Below are 24,229 nucleotides of genomic sequence, written 5' to 3' on the forward strand. Positions count from 1 at the left end.
TGGTTTTATGCAATCTTTTATTTTTAAGCTGCTTTTAACTTAAAGGGCAGAAAAGACAATCTTTGGAATTTCATGGCCTTGCAGAAACAGGCACACGGGGTCCTGGAGTCACTGATGCTAAGAGAGACAAGGTGCTGTGGAACTGCTTGTATTGGTTTCCACTAGACTCTTCCTGTTTTGTAGGAGACGCTGAGTACAGAGCCTGCAGGGTCAAGAGTAGCACCTGCCGGTGGGAAGAGGACAAAGCTAATTAATATTCAGCAACCAAAAGGGACACCAGCAGTTCTGGTGTGATTGTGAAGTGTACCCCCCACGGACCATGTGATTGAACACTTGCCCTCAGCTGGTTGTGTTGCTTAGGGACACTGTAGAATGTTTGGGATCTTGGGCCAGTCAAAGTTATTCTTGTTTCTGGTTCAGTCCTGCACTTTCTGTCTTCTGAACTCCAATCACTACCTCACGCTCTAGCCTCTATAAACAGAGCTGCTTCTGCTACCACGTGTCCCTTACCACGGTGGGTTAAAATCCCTCTGAAATTGTGAGTCCATAGAAACCTTTCTTCCCTTATACTTATCTGTCAAGCACCCTGTCACAGTGACCCAAGGAACCTGATACACTGACCATCCTCTGGGGGCAGTTGGGTGGGCCAGTGTGCGGTGATCCGAAACCTGCTTAAGTCGAGGTGGACCTGGTGACTTGGCGGTTTGGAAGCCCATCTGTAGACATGTACGGTGCTGAATGAAGCCCAGATGACAACAGTCATGGTCAGGCATTGCTTCAGGTTATCAGTTCAGAAATGGCTGGCCTCTCCCTAAAGGAGGAGGAGGTCACATCTGCTTTCTACAGGAATCTCAGCAGTTTGGAGAGAAGCAAGTCTCAGGCCAAGATTGCAGAGGTCCACAGGTCTCTACAGAGAACTAAGACAGATAGTACTACAGGCTTTCTCCAGGGTGCTAGAGAGAACACCAAAAGTGGGAGTCATCTATGGTAATGGGATTTCCAGGTCCCTCGGCAGCCAAACCAGTTCCCTCTGTGAACATGCCCAAGGCTAGTGATACCAATCAGTTCTGGCCTTGGCACAACCATGCACAAGAATCCCTGGAACTCTTGTTGAAATGCAGGCTCTGATTGGGTATATTTGAGTCCCGGGACAAGGTTCTGAAGTTCTCATAGGATTCCCCACCGATGCCGATCCCTGTAGTTTCCTAAAGTGGTGGGGTCTCTCCAATTGCACTCATTTCATCGGCTCCACACTTTGTTCTCTGTCCAGTCCCCCCGTCCAGTCCTGCCAGCATCACATCTGACCACCTTTTATTCTTTTTCTCCTCTTCCAGTGACGTTGTGTGACTCCTTTTTTTCTCTTCCAGAATGAGCACCAGAAAAAAAACAAAAGAGCTTAGATTCACAGAAGAGACAGAGTAAGATGGCAAAACCCAAATGTGCTCTCCTTTGTCAAGTGCCTTTGTCAAGCTCAGGGCAGAAGCACCATGGCGTGACATCCTGGGGCCAAGGAAAAGCAACAGAACTACTTTAGGGTTGTCTTGGTTACTGTTTGTTGTGGCTACTTCTCTTGTTGTGGTGGAACACTCGATAAACGTCACTTCAGGAAGGGAGGGCTCATATTGGCGCACAGTGTGAGAGGGCAGTTTATCATCCTCGGGAAGTCATGGCAGCAGGAACGTGAGCTAGCTGGCCACGTCATGACCACAGTCAGGAAGCTTCAATGATGACTGCTAGCTCTCAGCTCACTCTCTCCTTTTTTTATTCAGTCCACGATGCCAGTCCAGAAACAGTGCTGTCCACATTCAGGGGAGTCTCCTCACTTTGTTAACACAATCTAGAAACCTCCTCACAGACATGCCCCAGAAGTTTTTCTCCTATCAAATTGACAATCAGTATTAATCATTACAGGAATAAAAAATCCCTGAATCAGTTTGGAAATCTGTTCCGTGGCATTTGCTGGAAGAGGCTGGGTCTGGCATCAAGGTGGCATGAACCAGGCACGTGGGAACACTGCTCTAAGCTGTGCCTTTGCCTCAAGTCCCCAGGCCACCACCCTGCCAGGCTCTCCCACTCACTGCCTGGCCTTTCCTTTTGAAGCTACTGCACCTGAAGAGGTGGAAAGGAGGCCCCCTCCCAGCCTTTTATCTTTAAGCAGCTGCATTATTAACAGAGAAGAAAAAGGTCTCCCATGAGCTATGGCAAAATCCTGCAGATTGGTTTGTGAATCAATGCAGCTTAGGCTAGAGCAACCTAATTTCCTGAAAGCCATTCTATGGCTTTGGCCTTCCAGAGAGGCATAAAGTTTGCACGGTATTTACTCTTCGTTAAAATTAAATGGAAATTGGGAAGGAAAAAAAAACTCAAAGAGGAAGTCTTCTAGGACCACATATCATTAACGGGGGGGGGGGGGGGGGGAATTAAAGGCTAGAAAGAAATGTGGGCAGACTGTACATACTGCATCAAAGGACATCTGGCAGTGTGGATATAGCAATGTGTTACAATGATAACTACCTCCATGTCATGGAGTTTCATGTGTTTTTTTTTTACATACTTATTTTGTTGTGAAATGCACATTTGAGAAAGCAGGTGATACACACAAAAAGTCCAACTTAATAAATTATATATACTATACATCTGGGTGAGTACAGAATAAATGAAGCCAACCCCAAAGCCTTCCACCCAACTGTTTTTGATAATAACCCACCCTCCCTTATTTTTAAAAAACTTTTAATTGATTCTTTCTGGATTTCGTATCATGCACCCTGATCCCACTCATCTCCCCACACTTCAAATCTGCCCTCTGCCCTTGCAACCTCCCCCACCAAAAAAAATTAAAATAAAATTTTAAAGAAAAACACACCTCGGCATGGAAGCTGTAGTGTGCCACAGTGAGTCACACAGTGTACTCTTTAGTCCATACATCGTTACTTACAACTGTTCATTGCAATGAGTCGTTGGTCTGGTTTGAGGTCTTTGGCTTCTGCTACGCAATCAATATTGGGCCCTCAATGGGGCTCCTCTTGAATATGCTGTTGTTGTCCTGTGTCATGGAGATCCTGTAGTTTCACATGCTCCACAGTTCACAGATGAGGTGGATATTAGGGTGGCCAAATCATAACTCTGGTTCTGGGCCTGGGTGGTAGCTGGGTTGGTCAGCCTGCCAGCTCTCCCTCACCCTCACCACCAAGGTGAGCTCTCCAGTACTGCCCACCCCCCCTACACCCCAGCTCACTCAGTGCCTCAGGCAGCGAGGGGTGGAGGCAGTTCTCCTGCTCTTATGCCCCTAGGGCCAGCTCACCTGCACCCACACCACCAGGGCCAGCTCTACTGTACTGCCTAGGTGGTGTAGGGCTGCTCTCCTGAGTGCTGCAGTTGGTGAGAGGCAGGGCCAGCTCTCCCACTCTCATGACTTGGGGGCACTCTTCTCTATTTTTAAGCTAATCTTCCTACCTCCTTTTTTTCCTTTTTGCATTATAGTTTTACTACTCAAGTATGCACTGGTAACAAGTATTTTCCTGGTTTTTTAATTTTACATATGTTTATGAGTGTATGCATGCCAGTCTTCCTATGTAGTATCAGAGGGCAAGGCCAGCTGTCACTCCTTACCCACCTTGTTTGAAACAGGCTCTCTTACTGTTCTTCCACTGTGTTCTGTGCACTGAATCAGCTGCCCCTGAGCTTCTCGGGAGTCTCTTGTCTCTGTCTTCCATTTCCCCACAGGAACGTGAAGATGGTAGATGCATATGGATCCAGGGTTTATATGAGTTCTGGGAATGTGAACTCAGGTTCTCGTGATTGAGTGGCAAGTGCTGTAACCACTGAATCAGATTCCCACCTCCCTCTATACATGGGAGCCTATGAATTTCTTTTTTTCTCCCCTTCATTTCCAGTGCTGTATGGTATTCCTAAGCTGGATAAACAACGTTTTATAATATCTATCGCTGGTGGATGTTTTCACTTGTTTCCTGTGTCTGGCTGTTATGAAAGGAAGCACTGTTCCTGTGGTAGATATGCACCCTGGTGTTCACATCTCATGCACTGGATGTGGGTATTTTTTCTTTTAGTAGATAATACCTAACAGTGCACCAAGAACATAGTAGCAGTTCCTGTGTCTGAGAGTTTCCATTGCTTTATAATGGGGACAAGTAGCACCTCTCTCTCTCTCTCTCTCTCTCTCTCTCTCTCTCTCTCTCTCTCTCTCTCTCTTTTTTTAGTCCAAGTTTTCTATTTTCCTCTTTTGTAAATATCAATTTATTTAATTAGGAAAAATGCTACTGTAAAACTTTTTAAGAATTATATTGCCCATTGGGGATATTCTTTTTTAAACCTTCTAATTGACACAAATCACTCTGTGGAAAATATGAATCACACATACATGGCTGAATGGGTTATCACACAGTGGGCACCCCTGGATAACCACCCACAGATCAAAATAGAACTTCTGAGCACTGGCATAGCCTTCAAATCCCAAGTTACTTTTGTCAGCAAAGGAAAATGGATATACTCTGCTGAACAGCCATTTCTTCCAAATGAAACACTCCCTTTTGGAGGAGAAGGGAGGCACACAATCCACAGAACATTATAGAGACTCACAGAGGCTGGGGGAAAGTCCCAAGATTCACACACCCTTTCCTATACTCACGCAAGCCTTTTATGTTTAGGCAGCCTGATTGGAGGAAGAGACCCTCTTACATGGACCCAACTGCACGTTGTACAAGGAGCTCCAAGGGTGCAGGTTTGTGAACTGACACTCATGCTGGGGTGGGTTTCTTAAGGTAATATAACTGCCTTTGAGTCACCCCTGCTCCCATAAGTAACCCCAATAAACTTCCTAAATTTCCTCCAGCTAGACTTGAGTATAATTGTCTCTGGTTTGACTTGCTGCCATCTGGGGTTAACAGATGTTTGCTAGGTCTCCTCAGAAAAAGACACACAGCATACTTTCCCCCAGCATGAGAGTTTTGTATGCTTTTGGACTTTTTCTTTTTAAACCAATAGGAACAACGTAGCCAATAAAACCTTACATCTGGTCTCCAGTCTTCCAACACTAGGAGGGTGATCTGTGTTGCCCTGTGCACTAGCTAGTTTACTTTCGTGAAGCAAAGCATGGTGTCAGGAAACTCATTTACTCCTTTCTTCAACTCACAGACTGTGTGGAACCTCTAGGCAGAGGTCATGTGTCATGACGTGTCTGTGATAGCCTTGAGGCTCTCTCTGACACTCAGATAACTGTGGTTTCCAGTTGAGTTTCTTCTTCCATTTGCTACCCAGAATCCTAAGTAGTATCACATCCTCAGACTATCTGCTTTTATGTAAATCAGAGATGTTGGAGGATTTCAGTTTCTCTGGGAAGTTGATTGGTTTCTGAGGATCCTGAAAATCCAAAGATATATATGGCATTCTGCCACAGGATGAGCCCTTGGCCTACAATTCAGGGCAACTTCAATACTGTGTTGTTTCATACTGGAACCTGTACTGGGATGAAGAATCCTGCCCTCGGATCTTTGTAAGGGAATAATTATAAAGCTGTCTTCCACAAGGAAAGGTGAATCCAACAGCCTGTTGTTGTAGGATATTAAGATACGTTACATTCGTTCATGCTGTGGAATATTTGTTTACTGATGCAAAGATGTGTTACATTCTTTTGTGTTTGTTTGAGACAAGGTTTCTCTGTGTAACAGTTCTGGCTGTCCTGGAACTTGCTTTGTAGACAAGGCTGGCCTTGAACTCACAGAGATCTGCCTGTCTCTGCCTCCCAAGTGCTGGGGTTAAAGGCATGTGCCACCACCACCCAGCTTGTGTTGCATTCTTTTATGTTGCATTTAACTCTGTGAAACTGTGTTACTTTGCCTACCTAAAACACCCAATTGTCCTAATAAAGAGCTGAACAGCCAATATCTAGACAGGAGAAATAGGCAGGGCTGCCAGGAAGAGAGAATAAATAGAAGAGAAAAGAAGAGGGAGGAGTGAGAAAAAGAGGAGGAGAGAAAGACACCAGGGGCCAGCCACCCAGCCACACAACCTGCCATGGAGTAAGAAGGAAAGAAAGACATAGAGAATAAAAAAAGGTAAAAAGCCCAGAGGCAAAATGTAGAAGAAGAAAAGGAGTTAATTTATGTTAGAAAAGCTGGCTAGAAACAAGCCAAGCTAAGGCCGGGCATTCACAAGTAAGAATAAGTCTCCAAGTATTTATTTGGGAGCTGGGTGGTGGGCTCCTCAACAGTAAAACAAACAAACAAACAAACACAAAACAACCAACTGCAGCCTGTGCTTTTTACTCTTTCAAATAAAAACTGTTCCACCCTTCTACAAAAAAACAATAGTTTATGGCTAGCTTTTGTTTCATTTGAAATAGTTTCAACTGAACTGGATCACAAGATGGAATCTTAGGATCATTTCTCAGGCCGTCAGATAGGCTATCAGCTGCTAAGTCTACAAGGCTGTGTATGAATGAATGTACTAAACACAATTTTCTTTTCTATTCTTTTTTTTTCAAGATCCTGGGTGTAATTATTAAAGCTTCAATTGTCCCTAGTGATATTAACTAGATAATCAAATTTGGATCACAGGCATGAAATAATTTAAAGTGTGCCTTCATTACTGTTCAACTGAAAATAACTCTGTAAAAATGATTCCCACCCTCCCCGAGCCCCATATCTGCCATGTGGTTATGGAAGTAGCCAATAAACTTAATAGGTCTACTCAAAAGGTCACATTGATTCTCTACAATAAAGAATATCCTATGTAAACAAAACAGGTTAGGAGATTCTACCACAGAAACAGGAGAAAATATTGTTGATATCAGATGCAGGAAAGACAAAATCAGAATTCTGGATAGAATTGCAAGAATTAGGAGCTCATCATTCCTAAATTAGCTATGTGGGATAAAGATGGTTGACTAAGAAGAGACCTTGCTGAGGAACTATGAAGATGTAAAGTCATCTATGTGACAACCTGTTTAATCTCAGAGAAACTTATACTATATGTTTTCCCTGACTGAGTAGGGGTAGAGTGATCTTGCTATGCTTTCTGTGACTAAGACAGTGCCTGCCATTCCTGCCCCCAACAGGAGCTGGGAGAAGTTCTCCCACCAACCATGTCCTGCCTGGGAAGCCAGTGTGCAAGTGTTAGACTCTCTTCGCCAATGCCTTTAATTCTTATCTAGTAATATTCTCTGCTACTTCATGAAAAGAGGGGCCCAGCTGGGTCCAATAGTGCCATAGCTGTATAACCCAGACATAACCCACAGGGGTTTAGGACAGAAATTAACAAATATATTTTAGCTTGAAACCTTACTGATAAAGAATTATCAGGAGTCACAGACTCCTTCATCCTGATTTAGAACCCAACTACAAAAGATGCTATGACTAAGGTCACCTAGCCTCAGATACAGGGTGTCACAGCCAAGCCAAACTTCTTTGCTAAAGGAGATAAAACGGGATGGGGAGACCGAAGTGTCCTTGGCTCTACTGTTGAATTCATCAGTATGTTACTAATTGCATGATCTTTCCCAATTTCCTGCATCTCTTTGGCCCAGATTTATGTCTATAAAATAAAATAAAATAAATTAAAATAAAATAAAAATCAAACTGGGTTTTCTAGGGATACAGTCCTAATGTTACAGTATTGTGTTCTGTTTCTTAGTCTGTGATTAAGTTATCAACCATACTTCATTGTTCTGCCTCTCAGGGGGCTCAGCACCACATTTCCTTTTCCATTGATATACCCCGAGAGATGATGTCAGGGTTGGTAACCTAACTCACTCCTGGTGACGGTCTGCCAGCACCTCTTAGAACCAGAGTCCACAGACAGTAAATTAGAACACTACAGTTTTAGGTTCCTTGACAGGCAATCCATGATCTAATTGCTCCTTGTTCTGGAACTGAAATTTCTACCGTGTTACATGGGAACAAGCCATCCGATTAAGATTCGGAAGAAGATGAGGTGAAGAAGTCTGGACTACCATGGGTATCAGTGACACCCTCTTGAGGACTTAGGACCTGTCAATCAATAGTCTTTGCTCCCTATAACTTTTGGAGTCATTAAATGAACAGTGTCAACATGTAATAATTTCAAGCAGAGCCTGGAGAATGGTTTGAGATAGGATGTTTTGAAATATCATCCATGAGACCGGAGATACAAGAGAATGTCCTGCACTGACAGCGGCAGCAGGCAACTTGAGGAGGAACTGACTGGGAGCAAGCTCACCCTGTTCTATTAACCCCTCCCGTTTGTCAGCTCTCATGGCTCCCCGAATCTCCGATTGCTGTGGTGCTCTTCTGCAGGTCCGTGGCAGCTATTTCAGGCACCTAACCCAGCGGGACAAACGTGCACAAGTCCGCACAGTGTGACAGAAGAATTAAAAATGTATTTACCATCTGTTGGTAGTTGCCTTGTGGAACTCTCTTCTTTTTCTCTCCTGCAGCCACAAATAGGGTCTTTGAGCTTCCTTCCAACTCCAGAGAGCTGGACTCTCTGAAACTGCAAGGCTTTCTTCCTCCTCCTTGCCCTCCTCCTCATCCTCCTTCCCTGTCCAAGATTGTTGAACTCTGGAACAATTCCAGCTTCTCTAATCATTTCTCTTAAGTATAACTTGGAAAGAGTTGGACTGGAGAGATGGCTCAGTGGTTAAGAGCGTTGGCTGTTCCTCTAGAGGACCCAGTTTCAATTCCCAGCATCCACACGGCAGCTCACAACTGTTTGTAACTCCAGCTCCAGGGTATCCATGGCACAAGGCATGTATGTGGTACACCTATCTGTTCATGCAGGCCAAATACCCATACCCATAAAAAACTGGAAAGAGTCTACAAAAAGTGTATAGTGTTTTATACTTAGGTGACTTCTACAGCTTTTGCTTAGGTTCCAGTTCCTGAGAACTCTGTAAAGCTTGGGGTGGAGCAAGAAAAAAAGGCGGAATGAAGTCAACTTAAATGGGATTGTATATTGAAATGAGGCTTGGAAATTCACACTGGTCCCCTTCAATGTACTCAGTCCTCACCACAGAGGACTGCTCTGATAAGACACACCACTTAGCTGGGAGAGAAGCCTGGAGAAGGACGCAGGAACATCAAGTGTGAGCTGCTTCTATCCATGCACTCCCATAGGCAAAACTCAAAAGCTGTTGTTGAGTTTTGTTAGTTGGGACATGATGTCAGTTGATCTGGAAAAATACTTCCGTCCTCACCGAGAGTCTCTAGTTTTCATTTCTGGGATACATGTGTCAGTCACTTAAAAACTCATTGTGATGGTACTTCACACCTATAATCCCAGCAGGAGATGGATGCAGGAGAATCACCATGAATTCAAAGTCAGTCTAGGCTACAGTCTGAGTCTTGGTTTCAAAAACAAACAAACAAACAAACAAACAAAACATCGTATCAGATACTTTTCTCATAGTTACGGCAAAATATCCCACAGAAACAAGTTCAGGAGGAAAGCCTTTCTTCTCTCATTGGTTCACAGGACACAGTCCACCATGGCATGGAAGGCATGGAGCCTGGGGAGGGAGGTCCTGACTATAGTGGAGGGAACTTGGGTACATCTGCCTCACATCTTGGTGGATTAGGAAGCAAAGAGCAGACTGGAATTGGATTGAGCTATGAAATTTCAAGACCCACCCACCCTTAGTGACCCACTTACTCTGTGGAAGCTACAGCTCCTGAAGGCTCCACAGCCATCCAAACAGTCTCATTAGTTGGGGATCAAGTGTTCAAACAAATGAGCCTGTAGGTGGGGCATTTTATATTCAAGCCTTAAGAGGTAGTGGAAATGATCTCTTGGCCAAAATAGTGCAATGCAGTATTTTTAATCATCTTCAGAGTCCTAGTTCATTCAGGTAATGGCCTGTTAAACATCAAGCTCCAATGATATCTACTTACCCTAGAAACACTGAGCCTTGAGCAGTCTTTGAAACTCTAGGAAGTGAGGATTCGGATCCCAACCTTAGTGCACTGTTGGGAGACTAAATGAAATGACATCAGCAAAGTCCCCAGGAGGGAGCCTGTCACCACACGGGAACTCGGTCAACAGAATCTTTTACAGTCATAATTATAAATTGTCCTGGACTTTTGTTTTGTTGAGACAGGTCTCATGTATCCAGGTCTGGCCCCAAACTTACTATGTCACTTACAATGTTACAAACTTCCCATGACCTTGACCTCCTCCACAGGTGATTATAACCATTATACCTGGTTTCCTGGGTGCTCAGGATAGAAGAAGAAAAAAAAAAGATTTTGAATGCTAGATTGAACACTGAGATAGATCCCTGCCCAGATCCTATTTTTGAATTTTGATTCTTCTAAAATGTCTTTATAAACTGGACTCTGAGCCTGGGACCCATGTCACCATAACTCAGCTTCAATGGTCATACATTTTATAAGTGAGTCAAAAAAACAAGCAAATAGCCTGGGCACAGTAGATTTGTTTTGGCTTAGTTTTTGTCGTTTGGGTGGAACTGGATATTGAGCCCAGGGTCTCATCACTGAGCTACAGACCTAGTCCTGGATTAGCTTCTAATGATGCAATCTTCGGTCAGCATTGGGTGGCAATTGCCCATAGTAGGTCCTGGAAAATATTACTTATTGATTCATGAAGTTATTTAAGAATCAGTGGATATTTACTGGATATCTGTCATCAGCCAAGAACAATCCCAGCAGATACTGACAAAAACCCATCCCTTCCTGACAATAAACAAATAACAAACACTTAATGGTGTAGATCATGAGGTAATACACCCATGCAATAACCACCCAAAGAAGCAGAAAGGATACAACTAATGTGTATGTCATGTCAAAACATGCCACCCTGATGGTGGCTTCTCAGGGAAAACAGACTACAGAAGATGGAACCCTGGCAGGTATGGCTATCTAAGGAGAAAGCATTCCCAGAAATGGGAACAACAGGAGAAAACCTGGCCCCATGGCAGAGCATGCCTGGCTTCTTTGTAGATCAGCGGGGTTGAAGGTGTTGGGGCAATGATGGTGACAGAGGAGGTCAGAGGAGCTGAGATCATGGGGAGTCAGGTAGACATGGACGTGCTGTGACCTGCCTTTGAGTATAAAGAAGCAGCTCTAAAGGCTTTTGAGCACTACAGACTCACCAGCTTCACCTAGTGGACCAAGATGGAGACCAAGAATGGGCCAAGAAACAGAGACATCAAAGAGACCATGGGAGGCTATTGCAATGCTCCTAGTGATGGGTTAGCTCTGATGGTGGCAATCTCAGCAGTGAGAAATGGCTAGCCTCTGGACATATTTGAAGGTCCAGCCAGCTCAATCCAATGGACAGCTTGGATGTGAGGTACCAATAAGAAAGCAGAGGAGATAACTCCAGCAGCTTTGGGACTGAATACTGAAAAGATATAGATGCCATTTTCTAAGATGTAAGAGCGGTGGTAAACATGTCACAGCTATGCCAACACAGTAGCTACCTCAGGATCTGGGACCTGATGGTAAGGTCTCCTGCCTGGTGGTGAGAATTCATGACAGGGATGTGCTGTTGCTCTTTGAAAGATGTGGATCAATGTTGGAGATACAGCTCAGGAGTAGAGCACTTGCCTTTTATGCATGAGGTCCTAGGTTCAATCTCCAGTACTGAAGAAAGACAAAAAAAAAAAAGCTTCTACCCATGACCAAATCTGGAGAAGTCCAAGGCCTGGATGTGATATAAATCCCTCTGCTCTGATGATGTAGATAGACATCTGCTATCATGAACAGGTTTGTTTGGTTTTCTGTTTGTCTTGTTTGTTTGTTGCCTCAGGTTGATGGTTGCATGTCTAATTTAATTGATTATCTTCTCTGCACCTTTAGCTAGCATGATACGTCTGTGGAGGACAGCTGCTGTGTCTGTTGGTGACCAACAGAGGGAGCTGAGAAAGCCCTGTGAAAGTCCTTGTTCCTGACTTGGCCTCAGGCCTGGCAGGATCATGCTGTGTTCTGTGAGGCCTGTTGTGGTAGCCTGTGTCTAAGGCCAGAGACAACAATTGTCTCTTCTGGGTCGGTGACTCCAGACCTCTCTAGGTAACTCTTCTGTTCCATGCCATCTTTTTGTTATCATGGATGCCAGATTAAATATACACTCAAAACAGGCTTTCAATGAATATCTTAAAAAAAAAAAAAAAATGAGAGGGGTATATATGCAAATAACAAGGAAAAAAAAAGCAACAATCCTGAAATCTCAGACCCTGAAGAAGGATAGGTTCTCTATCTAGGCCTGTTGTAACAAGTGACCAGACAGGTTTGCTTGAAGCCTGAGAGATTTTGCTCTCCCAGCTATAGAGGTCAGAAGTCTGGACTCAGCATTGTCTCGGGCTCAGCCTCCGTGTGAAGGCTGTAAGGAAGAAGACTTCCTTCCTCTTACAGTGGCTGGTGTTTATTGAAAAGCCTTGGCACTCTTGGCACGTAGCGGCGTCTTTCCCATCTCCGTCTCCATCTTCTCCGGGCCCTGGGCTGCCTCTGAGTTGGTGTCTTGTATTCTTACGAGGGTGACATTCTTTGTGGATGTAGGGCCCATGTTCATCCAGGAAGACCTCCTCCTGACCAGGCAAATGTGCAAACCCTACTCCCAAATCAGGTCGCATAGCTCCTGGGATTAGGATTTAAATGTACTTTGGAGTGGATTGGATTGAATTTGACCCCCACGGAGTGCCGGGGGAAATGCCAGGTCTAGCACATCTGGTGAGAGAGAGTCCCTGACCCCGAGCAATGGCTACCGCAGAAATGCTCACAGGCTGAAAGTGGCGAAGGCCACACGTGTTTGGGTACGACAGGAAGCTTGCCGATAAGGACGGCTCTGCTCCTCAGATAGGACGCGCTCTCCATCTGTGCTCATGGCCCTGAAAGTTTTTTTTTTTAAATCTTCTGTTAGTGGTTTAAAAAAATATTGTATAAATAAAAGGAATAAGAAAATAGCACTGCTCTGACTCACACATTGGGCAGAGCTGCAGACTCTTGGGATGATCAAGAAAGACTTCACTAAAGTGTTGGTGCTTAAGCCCAATCTTCAAAGATGAGGAGTAGGTCTCTAGGCTAAGGAGGTGGGGTTGGGGAGGGGGGAAAGGAAGGCAGGTAGGTAAGGCTTTGCATCCTAAGAGAAAGTGTTCACCGGAGTATGAAGTTACTTCACTGACATACTCTGCACCTCCTTTAGGAGGGTGTCACATCTCAAGGCCTTTACTGTCAACTTTATCTGCTGTGTTCAAATATTAAAAGAAGAAGAAGAAGAAGAAGAAGAAGAAGAAGAAGAAGAAGAAGAAGAAGAAGAAGAAGAAGAAGAAGAGGAAGAACGAGGGACAAGGTTGGAGGTGCAACCCACTGGTTGAGCACCTGCCTAGAGATCACAGGGCCCTGGGTTTCTTCCACTTCCATCACCGCAGGGGGAGGAGAGGAAGGTCAAACATGTTTCTGGTTTTAATGAATGCACAAATAAGAAAACGATAGCACTAGGAATACATATCAGGAGCAATCAGCTATTGGACACATTTGCCAACGCACAAATATGGAAACCCCACTCTCAGCAAGATCTGCAGAAATCAAAGAGCCGAATGTGGTAGAAATTCTTCTGCCCTGACTGCAGAAAAAGATCAGCCAACATTTTTTTCCCTCTGATATATTTCATTCTGCACAAAGGGCCAAACTGGGTTCTTATGAACCTGATTGTGAACCAAGATACTGGATTCAGAATCATCTCCATGAACTAGGAAAAATTAACTCCTCACTCTTCTTACCAGAGAAGCACCCCAGCTTGTTGCCTCTGAGCCTGAATCAGGGTCTGACCTGGTTTCTGTCCCAGAACTACTCCCCCAGTTTTTGGCACAGGGATATACAGGATGCCAGCAAAGTTCACACGGAGTCATCACAGTCTCTTTAAAGGCAAGATGATTCATGGCTGGGTGGGGGAGAGAGGGTATTGAGGGGAAAGGAAGTGCTGAGCAGGAGGGGGTGGAGCCATGCAGTTATGAAATTGACTGCAGGAAAAGCTAGCCCTGAGAGTGATGGGATCTTATGCTCTTACTATTGGTATTTAAGCTCCAGCTTTTAAAACAGAGAGAGGGTTGGGACAAGAAGCAGATCACACAACTCGGTTGCCTATTGCAGTAGAATGGATTCTATGCCCGTGTATTTATTACAATTACAAAGTACTAATTTCTCTTCATATCTGAAAAAAAAAAAGCAAAGCTCTCCCCCAACCATGTAGCTGGCAGAATAAGATTTTGGCTGCAGGGGGACGCGTGAGTAATTTGTCTTCTTCTATTTGATTGGCTGGCATTCCAGCTGACAGGGTCTTCTATTCTGCATGTTCATTCTGTAGTTAAGAAGAGAGTGTTTGTAATTTACAGTTTTGTCGAGTGCTATTATCCTGCCTTGGCAGAAGGCATCTGCGGCAGGAGTGGCGGGGGTGGGGGGGGGAGGTGGGGGGGGTTGGGGGGATGGGGGGGTGGGGGGGTGGGGAGACACACAAAGCGACACCAGGACCTCCAGTAGCAAGCCTCTAGAGACTCTCAGGTCCCTCCCACTCCCTGCTCCCAGCCCCACTTCCAGGCCTTTGCAGAGGTTTCAAACCACCTGCCAATCCCCTCTGAAACCCTGCCGTGGACAGTTTCTTCTATGAACTCTAGTTATTTATGTCAAAAAAAAAAAAAAAAAGTAAATCTTGCCAATGCATTTTTTTTCTGCACTACTTCCTCTTTGGGGTCAAGCTTGGTAAATTCTTCACAAAGGGATGCTCTTAAACTCTGACCCTTATTCAGACCGGCTTGTCCTGGCCAATGTTTACTCAAGTAAAATAAAGCAGCTAAGAGAGAACTTGTAGCCGTATTCTCATGCCATGAAGTCAGAAGGACAAAGGAGTCTCCTGTAACCCCCTAAGGATCTGATGCTTATTTCTGTAGTGTGCTGTGGTCCGCTGCTCTCTTTGGAAGCATCCTATGCTTGACAAGTCCAATCTATCAAGTGCCACTGTCTTACGTTCAGATGATGGTGCCTCTGGCTTGGATTTTAATTTAGAAAATGGATTTCTTTTGAGGAAAAAAAATGCCAAGTTGTTAATGAAACACTAAAAATAGAGTCCTAAAGGTTCCCAGCCAATAGCAAGCAAGGTTTAGCTCACATATCCTCAGCCTTAATGATCAGGCATGTTTTCTTTTCATATAAAGAGTTGTGCTCGTTAGATGATTGGAGTCACAAGTTATATTTAACAGATCAGTACCTCATATTCAATCTTGTTCAGAGTGGCCTTGATGACAACTGATCTCTAGCTTGCTCACAAATTAATAATGGCTAAAATTTAAAAAAAGCATCTCATTTGCTTTAGAAGTATCTCAGTGGGCTGAATTTATTATACATTAAGAAACAGATTTCCTTTTGATAGACTTAGTGAATTTTCTAGTTAGACAGAAAATTGTGTAATTTTCATATGTGTGTACAAATGTATGGATGTGTATCTGTGCATTTTGTAGTCCAGAGGTCAATGTTTGGTGTTTTCCATAGTCACTCTGCATCTTAATTTTTTTAACATTAATTAATTTATTGTGTATCTGTGTGTTTGTGCATGCATGTGTGTATGTGTGTGTGTGTGTGCATGCACGCGTGCATGCGTGTGTATGTGTGTGTGTGTGTGTGTGTTTGAATGCATGTGGGGGGGACAGATCAGTGTCAGGTGCTTTCCTTCACTTCCTTCATCATTCTTTTTTTCACTGGCGTGCATGCATGTGTGCACATGAGTGTTTCAATGTAGCCCTGAAAGTGCACATGTGGACAAAGAAGACAATTAGTGGTTCTTCCTTTCCATTAAGCAGGTCTCAGGAATTGAACATGCCATCAGGTTTGGTGACAGACCTTATTGGCTGATCTATCTTTCTGACCTGCAGTCTTATTTTTAAGACAGGGACTTTTTACTGAACTTGGAGCTCATGGATTCAGCTGGATGGCTGGTCAGCAAATTCTAGGGATCCTCCAGTCTCCCCTTCCCTAGCCCTGGGATCCCAGGGATCCTCTGTCTCCACTGCCCCAATGCTGGGATCCCAGGGATCTTCTGTCTCCACTGCCCCAGCCCTGGGATCCCGGGGATCCTCTATCTCCACTTTCACAGTCCTGGGATCCCAGGGATCTTCTGTCTCCACTGTCCCAGTGCTGGGATCCCAGGGATCCTCTATCTCCACTGCCCCAGTCCTGGGATCCCAGGGATCCTCTGTCTCCACTTCCCCAGTCCTGGGATCCCAGGGATCCTCTGTCTCCTCTGCCCCAGCCCTGGGATCCCAGGGATCCTCTGTCTCCACTGCCCCAGCCCTGGGATCCTAGGGATCCTCTATCTCCACTGCCCCAGCCCTGGGATCCCAGGGATCCTCTGTCTCCACTGCCCCAGTAATGGGATCCCAGGGATCCTGTCTCCACTTCCCCAGTCCTGGGATCCCAGGGATCCTCTGTCTCCACTGCCCCAGCCCTGGGATTACTGGTGTGCCAACAAAACCCAGCTTTTTACATAGTGCTGGGGATCTCAACTCAAGTTCTCGTGCTTTGAAGCAAGGATTTACTGACTAAGTCGTATCCCAAGCCCCAAATAATATAATTTTCATTATTAATGCCCAAAGCCAGTTGTCCCTAGAAGGTATCAGTTCCCAACCATTTAGCCACAAATAGCAAACCCCAAACGAGCTATAATGCTAGAATGTTATAGCTTTCTAGCATACGTTGGTTTTTTCAGAAGTTTACCAGGGTGACCAAGAGTCTGAGCTCCCCTCACAAAGAGTGGGTCACAAATGAGCCCAACAGCTTTCCTTCCCAGGCCCATAGTAGATCTACCAATGAGACAATGTATTCAGACAGACTACTCTCAGAGAACAGGAGTTACAGTCTGTGTCACATAGAGAGGGAGGGCACTCAGACAAAGGGCGAGCATCAGCTAATATCAGCTTCATGACTGCAAAAAGCCATCCAGGATCCAGAGGTGTCCAGTTGTGGGCTTTTTTAGACTAATCCTATGTTTTGCCAGCCCCGTCATCTATGCTATTGGTAGCTGGCTATGGAAACATTAAATTATGGGGCTGAGGGAGTAGAGGACTTGCCTGACATGATGAAGCTCTGGGCTCAATCTCTTTACACAGTAAGCAAATTAAAAAAAATATACTTAAATATAGATATAAATATATATGTGTGTTCGTGTGTATATGATCACTTGTATATTCATGTGTATACACCTATGTATATATGCATGTGTGTATATTTACATACATATATGTATATATGTACGTGTTTTTTCTTGGTTTTTTTTTTTTTTTTTTTTGGTTTTTCGAGACAGGGTTTCTCTGTGTAGCTTTGCGCCTTTCCTGGAACTCGCTTTGGAGACCAGGCTGGCCTCGAACTCACAGAGATCCGCCTGGCTCTGCCTCCCGAGTGCTGGGATTAAAGGCGTGCGCCACCACCGCCCGGCTCGTGCGCCACCACCGCCCGGCTATGTACGTGTTTTTATATGTGTTAGCAATATGTTTCATTTATCCCAAGGCATAGTGAATGTACATATGTTCAACCTTTAATTAATATGAAATTTATTGAGGTACTGAAATAGGTATATACACATTTATATATTTCATATACACAGATATCTAAGTAAGCCTTTAAATTTTGAAGCATATTTCCTACTTTCAGTACATCTCAATTGAAACTAGCCAAGTTTCAGGAGCTCAAAGGCTACAGTGGACAGTGAGGCTCTATATTAAAGTATTTGTTCGGTTGTTTTTAAAATTGCTGTTTTGTTTGGTTTAGTCGGATATATGTACTGTTGGATCATAAGCTGGTAGCAGATACTGCAGGGCAATGACCTTTAGCCAACTCGTTTTCTGTGGCTCTGGGGAACAGAACCCAGGGCCTTGATGATGGTAAGCAAGCATGCTGCCACGGAGCTGTACTCCAAACCCTCATTCCACTCCTGAATATTGGTGATACCATTTCATGATCCAGAAACCTGTGCTGCTACAGTTTGGTAAGAGATCAAACACATGATTCTGAAGCAGGTTTGTAGGTCTGTAGGCTGTGCACAGAGCCTCGGGACTTCAGCTAGGGTGTGGCCCATGGACCCCAGAGTATATTAAATGGGCAGCTTTTACTTTTCTTTCTCATTTGCTTCATTATTTTGGTTTATTTCTCTACAGGCTTATTTAGGAGTGCTATCTAAGCATAGTGTATTTGTTTTGTAACTACCATGGCTTGCTCAGTTTTTAAAATGACATATAGGATAAAGCCCTTTTTGTGAGAGCATGGTTAAAGATCTGGTCCTTAGTATTTCCATTAAAAATTCAAAGTTTCCAGGATTATTGCACAGCCATAACAAATTGTTCCAGGCAGAAACTTGGCAAGTACTTCCCTCCTGTGGGAGGAAAGACTTTTAACAATTCTAAAGAGATAAAAATAAATAAATGTTTACCACTTCAACTTCGATGTTCTTCGTTAGGAGGTGCACTTAGACGTATTTCATCTTCACTTGTGGTCTGGTTTACGAAGTCTGACCTTGCTCAAGAGTTACACAACTACTCTGCTCCCCCGCAACACTTCAATGAATGCAGTCTTGGATTCTCAGTTCTTTCAGCTTTGCCTGGTGTGTCTGGCCAGCTGTGAGCGTCTTCACCCTGGTGAAAATCTACACTTTTGTTTTGTTTTGTTTTGTTTTGAGACAGGGTTTCTCTGTGTTGTTTTGTTGCCTGTCCTGGATCTCGCTCTGTAGACCAGGTTGGCCTCGAACTCACAGAGATCTGCCTGGCTCTGCCTCCCATGCAACACCACCACCCGGTGAAAATCTATATTTTTAAAAGGTAAGACTGGTAACACTCTAAACTCTTTGTAGGCCAGTATGTTTTCCTCAGAGTGCATTCTTGGGGCCTATGTACTGTATACTAGATGCAAAGCAAAGCGCTGCTGATGGACGACAAAGTCTGGAGCAGCTTGAGAATTAAGACACAGTTTCTAATGATAAGATCCCAAGTAGCCTCCAACTTGCCACGTCGCCAAGGTTGTCTCTGGGCTCTAGATTCCTCTGTCTCCACTTCCCAAATGCTGAACCACAGGTCCAAGGCTCCAAGCCTGGTGCTCTATTCTTCATCTCTTACTGAAATGCACTCTTAACAGCTGGAGAATAATGTATGGCTATTATCCCAGCACTCCTTCGGCTCCGATAGCAGGGTTGGAGGTTCAAGGCCAGCCTGGGCTACATAATGAAATCCACCCTCAGGATAAATAGATAACTCATTAAATATCAACTAGGTCTCACTGTGTAGTTTCCTCATTTCAATCTTGGCTTCTGCTATGTGCCAAAGCCACCCCAGGGTAGGGTCTAAGGGTGAACATAGGAGAACTGTGAACAGCATGAAATACTCCAGCAATATGATCAAGAAATTGATAGTCATCATGGCCAGCAGTAGAAACAGCCTAAAATAAGACAGTTTTGAAAGTACGGCAAAAACTATTTTTTAACCAGTGTGTTTGACTCAAAATCAATTTGAGTATAATATTCGTGAACTAACTCCCTTTTAAGTTATGTATTAGTTTCTTGCAGGGTTGCCTTATTCTGAAGAATTATTATTTTTGACCAGAGAAAACTAATGCACCTTTTTCTTTCATTAACAAAATTTTATCATGTTCATATTTACTGTGAGGATGTATGTGAGGGGGTACTCACACTGAAGTGCTCCCATGAACTTGGTCTGTTCTTTCACCATGTGGATTCAGGGACTGAACCTGGGTCCTCAGGCTTGGTGACAAGCTCTTTTAACCTTTGAAGTATGTCAGCAGGACAGGGAATCCTTTCACTTTCTTTTTCTTAAGACGACATCTCATGTATCCTAGGTTGGCCTTGAACTTGCTATGTAGTTTAGGGAAGATGACTTGGAATTCCCCATCCTGCTGCCTAGATTACAGGTGTGTGCCAGCTGCACTCGGTGTGGTGCTGAGCATCAAACCAGGGCTTTCTGCGTTCTTGGCAATGAGGTATCTTTCCCCAGCAGGATTCCTGAGGTCCACCGGAAGAATGCAAGCCTAGAACTTGAAATGAGTGGATCCTGTATCTTTTATTTTATGGTAATTTGCAATCCGTTCAATTATTCAATTGCTGTAACCTGGTAGGCAGTTCATGTTTGCTAGCTTGTTTGTTTTGTTTTGTTCTGAATGACATAACAGGCTACTTCCAATGCAAACATATACTACAACTGAAAAATCCGTCACAGTTTGGAAGGCCCTGTGTACACTGGTTGTATTAAGCACTCCTGTGCTCCCTCTACTGCCTCAGAGAAGACATTCATAGTCAAGACCCCAGAACACTCACTCCTAACCAGTTTCTTTAGGTGATGAAACAGGGCTCTTCAGAGAAAGAGTACCATTTCCTTCACATGTAGATAGTCACCCCTCAAACTGGAGGGCTAGTTTTAGGGTTTTTCTGAAATACTCAAATCTTAGATTGTCCAAGTATATTATATAGTGTTTGCATACCACATATTCACGTCCTCCTACATGCTTTACATTAGAAGTAATTTAAGTTTATAGCATAACTAAGTCCTCTAGATTACTTATAACACCTAATGCAATGGAAATACTTGCTTTTCTGTGTTATTTGTGGAACAATGATGAGGGGCAAGTCTATAGGTATTCAGTATGGATGACTTTAAAAATTTTTTTTTTCCTACAAGAAGCTGGTTAAATTTGAGGATGCAGAGGTCCAAGTGCAATGTGGTATGTTTTCATTGGTAAAATAATTAACATAAAGGTAATTCATTGGAGAATTAAGTTCAGTACTCGTGGCCAAATGTGTCCAGACAGAGCCGCATAGTACAGACCAGTGTTCTTCATACTGGGATGTGCCGAGTCTTTGTAGCCAGTTCAAAGGCAGACTCTGACTGCATATTGTGGCGTAGGAGCCTTGATTCGGAAGTCTAAAGTCCTCCGGCTGGTGGTGCTGCAGCAAGTGCTGCTACTTTTTAGACTTCAATTTTAAACACAGAAATGTAATATAAAAGTCTTGTGACTTAATGTGTGGTTGCTAGTCCATTTTAAACTTTCAAAAGTAGATGGGACAAAAACACTGACATGGAGAGAAGGCGGGCAGGAGACATGGCTGGAGACTTGAGAGCACTAGTGTGGATCCAGGACTCACCAAACGAGCCTGGCATCCCACACGCCCGTTAGCTCTGCTGCAAGAGGGAAGAAACAGGCAGCAATGACTAGGTTTGTTGGCTTCTAGCCTCGTCTAGAAGAGATGAGCCTCAGGTTCAGGTAGACACTCTGCCTCAAAGGAGTACTTGGAAAGTGATAGGATACACAACACACACACACACACACACACACACACACACACACACACTAAATAAATAAAACTTTAGAAAAATGAATAGATGGTACTAATATTTCTTTTCACGTTGTTTAAGTAATTCATAACACAGGTTAGGAGTAAGGCTCAGCAGGCCTTCTTCCTCAATTTGACTCCATTTCAAAGCTTGCTGCATCTTGTATAAATATAATATCAGATTTGGGTTTAGGGGATTGGCGCTATACAACTGCCAACTGCCACCGTGACACCTCTGCTTTTTCCACTGAGTTTTCATTTGCATGAGAACTTTTGCTTTTAAAGAACCTGTCTTGTTACCTCTGATGGTACATTTGATATTTTGTCATCTGGAAACAAAACATTTCAGGAAACTGTTTCACGGGTATTATGTTTGTGTTGGACCTTGCAGGAAGCAGTAGCTGTAAGTTGTGTGTGTGTGTGTGTGTGTGTGTGTGTGTGTGTAAGAGAGAGAGAGAGAAACAGAGACACATACACACACATACACACACACACACACACACACACACACACACACACACACACAGACCAGAGAGAGAGAGTTAGTTTATGGCTTTAATCTTAATGGCTAGGAAAGTAAACAGCACATTTCTTATTAATTATTTTTACTGTGTGGGTAATGCACATATTTAGCATTCTTCAGGGAACATTTAAATTAATTGACTAAGTCTAATATGAATTATGTGTTTTAATATGTTTAAGGTTGTTAAAATAATGCAAATTAACTGCTTGCAACAACGTAATAATTACAATATTAGTTTTTTTTCCCTTGAAAATTCTCTAAATCTAAGACGTCTAAAAATAGATTGGAGGTGGATTGGACAGTTTGCAGATTATGAGCTGGAATAAAAACATCTCAGTTACGCCAAAAACATGGCAACCAATATTTTCTGTTATAAAAATATTTTAGATGAATTTCGCTTTTTTTATGAAAGCTGTCTGCAACTGAAATGAAGAGCAGAAGCTTTGTCGCTTCACGGGCCAGCAGTAACAATACCTGCAGCACAAAGCATACATACACGCCTTTTCCACGTGAAGCCGGCAAGCTTCCGCTCCTTTTCAAAGACAGTTTACCCAGAGGAGCTAGAGATACCACCCAGTTAAGCTCTGAACTATTAACCTTCACTTGGATAAAGCTCAGGAGGGAAAACAAAACTAGTCAGAGCCTTGACAAGGAAACTCCTGTTAACCGTCCACTAGAGGCTGTAATGAGACCAACAATGTCACTTTAGCATATGAAGTGTAACAATCAGGGATCTTTAAGTGAACAACAACACAAGTTACGGAGCGGGGTGAGAGGGAACAGTCGTAGTTCTATTTAAGTAACCGTGGATGTGTGCACGCTATTTCAAAACCTGAGAATAGATACGTATCCTACACCCGCCCCATGGCTGCTGCTGCTTCTTTTTCTTTTTCTTTTTCTTTTTTTTTTTAACTTCTGAAGTGCTGCCTCCACAACACAGTGGTTTAAAAGCTCACACATTTCTCTTGGTGATTCTGTACGCTGCTTCAGACAGTGACTAACTGCTAGGTCATAAGCAAACGGAGCCAAACGGTCTCTCAAACCCCGCTTACAGTCAATAATAGTGGCTTCCTGCAAGACCGAGGGATCGGGTTTCTAGACTCTTAGTTCTAAGCACCTGAAAGAGGTCAGATGCTGGCCTGACACCTACTGGTCTTCGAGAATTATCTGCAGCAAAGAGAACGCCGCACTGAGCGACCCTTGCAGGGTTGCGCCTGCTCTTCCTCCGGGTGCCACACCTGTTGGCAAGGTGCACTCCTCCGGAGAAGGTTCTTTCCCACCAAGCTCACACCTGGCAGTGGTGTAGCGGAGGGGGGCGGGTGGGGACTCCACGTCTGCGTTTAGCTACTGGGACCAGGGGAAGTTCCTTCGCCGTGGCTCGGTGAGAACGGCCATCGAATGCTCGGTGCACCGGTTACCTCACTTCCGATGAAATGAATGATCCCCAGTTAGCTGCAAGAGGAGTGAGCAGGTCGGCTACCAGGGCTAAAGCTGAGACGTTCAATTCCTACTGCAGATTTCTAGACCTGCAGAATTAGAAAGAAGGGCCGGGAGGTCGCCAGCTTGTCCCGGCAGGAAAGGTGAGGGCGCCAGTGCAAACTGAAGAAGCCTGACAACTTTCCCGAGTTGCAAGTCAAGGCGCGGGCCCGGAGTGGGGTTGCTCAGGGCTCACGGGCTGGAGGGTTAACAGCGAGGATACAGTGAGTCCTCTTAGACGCTCACCGGGGTCGGGGGTGGGGGGCACCAAGGTCACTTGGGGATTAGAATCAGCGGACTTCCCTGCATCCTTGGTTATTTTACTAGGTGGGAGCCGAAGCCTGACATTCGTTGCGGTGAGTCCTCCCGGTTGCCGGAGTTGCACCCTGCACTCACCCAGTCCCCTCCAACTAGGTTGCAAGGAGCCGGGGAGGCGCGCGAGCACCGATCGGTCACCACTCTAATGACCTCATCGCCCCAACTTCCCCGCCCCTTTCTCAAACCTGGAAGGCACAGTCCCCTCAGGCCGATGTCCAGGATCCGGAGCCGTAGTTAGGGAGAGGCACCGGGCCTCCCCTGGAGGGACCGCTGCTCCGGCCGGGTGCACAGAAGGGTTAAGGGCGCCGGCCGGCAGCCGCGCCGTGCGCTCGCCGTGCTCTGTGCGGCTCGCCGGGCCGCCTGCCAGAGGGTGCCCCCCCCCCCCCATGAAGTCGGATCCTTGAGCTGTGGCGGCAGCAGCCAACTGCTCCATATTTGGCTTCTATTACACATTTACATACTGGAGCGAGCGAGCGAGCGCGAGAGAGAGCGCGAGGGAGGGAGGGCGGGCGGAGGGAGGAGGGAGGGGAGGGGGGAGGAGGAGGAGGAGGAGAGAGCAGAGTATACCGCAGACATCATTTCTACTACAGT

The 24,229-nt window shown here is 44.6% G+C and overlaps 1 long non-coding RNA gene across 5 annotated transcripts; it reads right to left on the reverse strand.

The window, feature by feature from the left end:
* Nucleotides 1–24,095, reverse strand: LOC128103208 (uncharacterized). 5 transcript variants are annotated; one of them, XR_008215655.1, is made up of 4 exons: nucleotides 18,418–24,095; nucleotides 9,882–9,964; nucleotides 2,864–9,334; nucleotides 1–1,877 (listed from the first exon to the last, which is right to left on the reverse strand). It is a non-coding gene; the product is annotated as an uncharacterized LOC128103208 (long non-coding RNA). The 5 variants fall into 5 exon arrangements; XR_008215653.1 differs by having other exon boundaries at nucleotides 9,882–14,304; XR_008215656.1 differs by having other exon boundaries at nucleotides 1–223; nucleotides 622–1,877; nucleotides 2,864–14,304.
* Nucleotides 24,096–24,229: the final 134 nt, after the last annotated feature.

The sequence above is a fragment of the Peromyscus californicus genome, unplaced genomic scaffold, assembly GCF_007827085.1.
Source record: "Peromyscus californicus insignis strain IS unplaced genomic scaffold, ASM782708v3 Scaffold_8__1_contigs__length_139910024, whole genome shotgun sequence".
NCBI classification, from domain to species: Eukaryota; Metazoa; Chordata; class Mammalia; order Rodentia; family Cricetidae; genus Peromyscus; species Peromyscus californicus.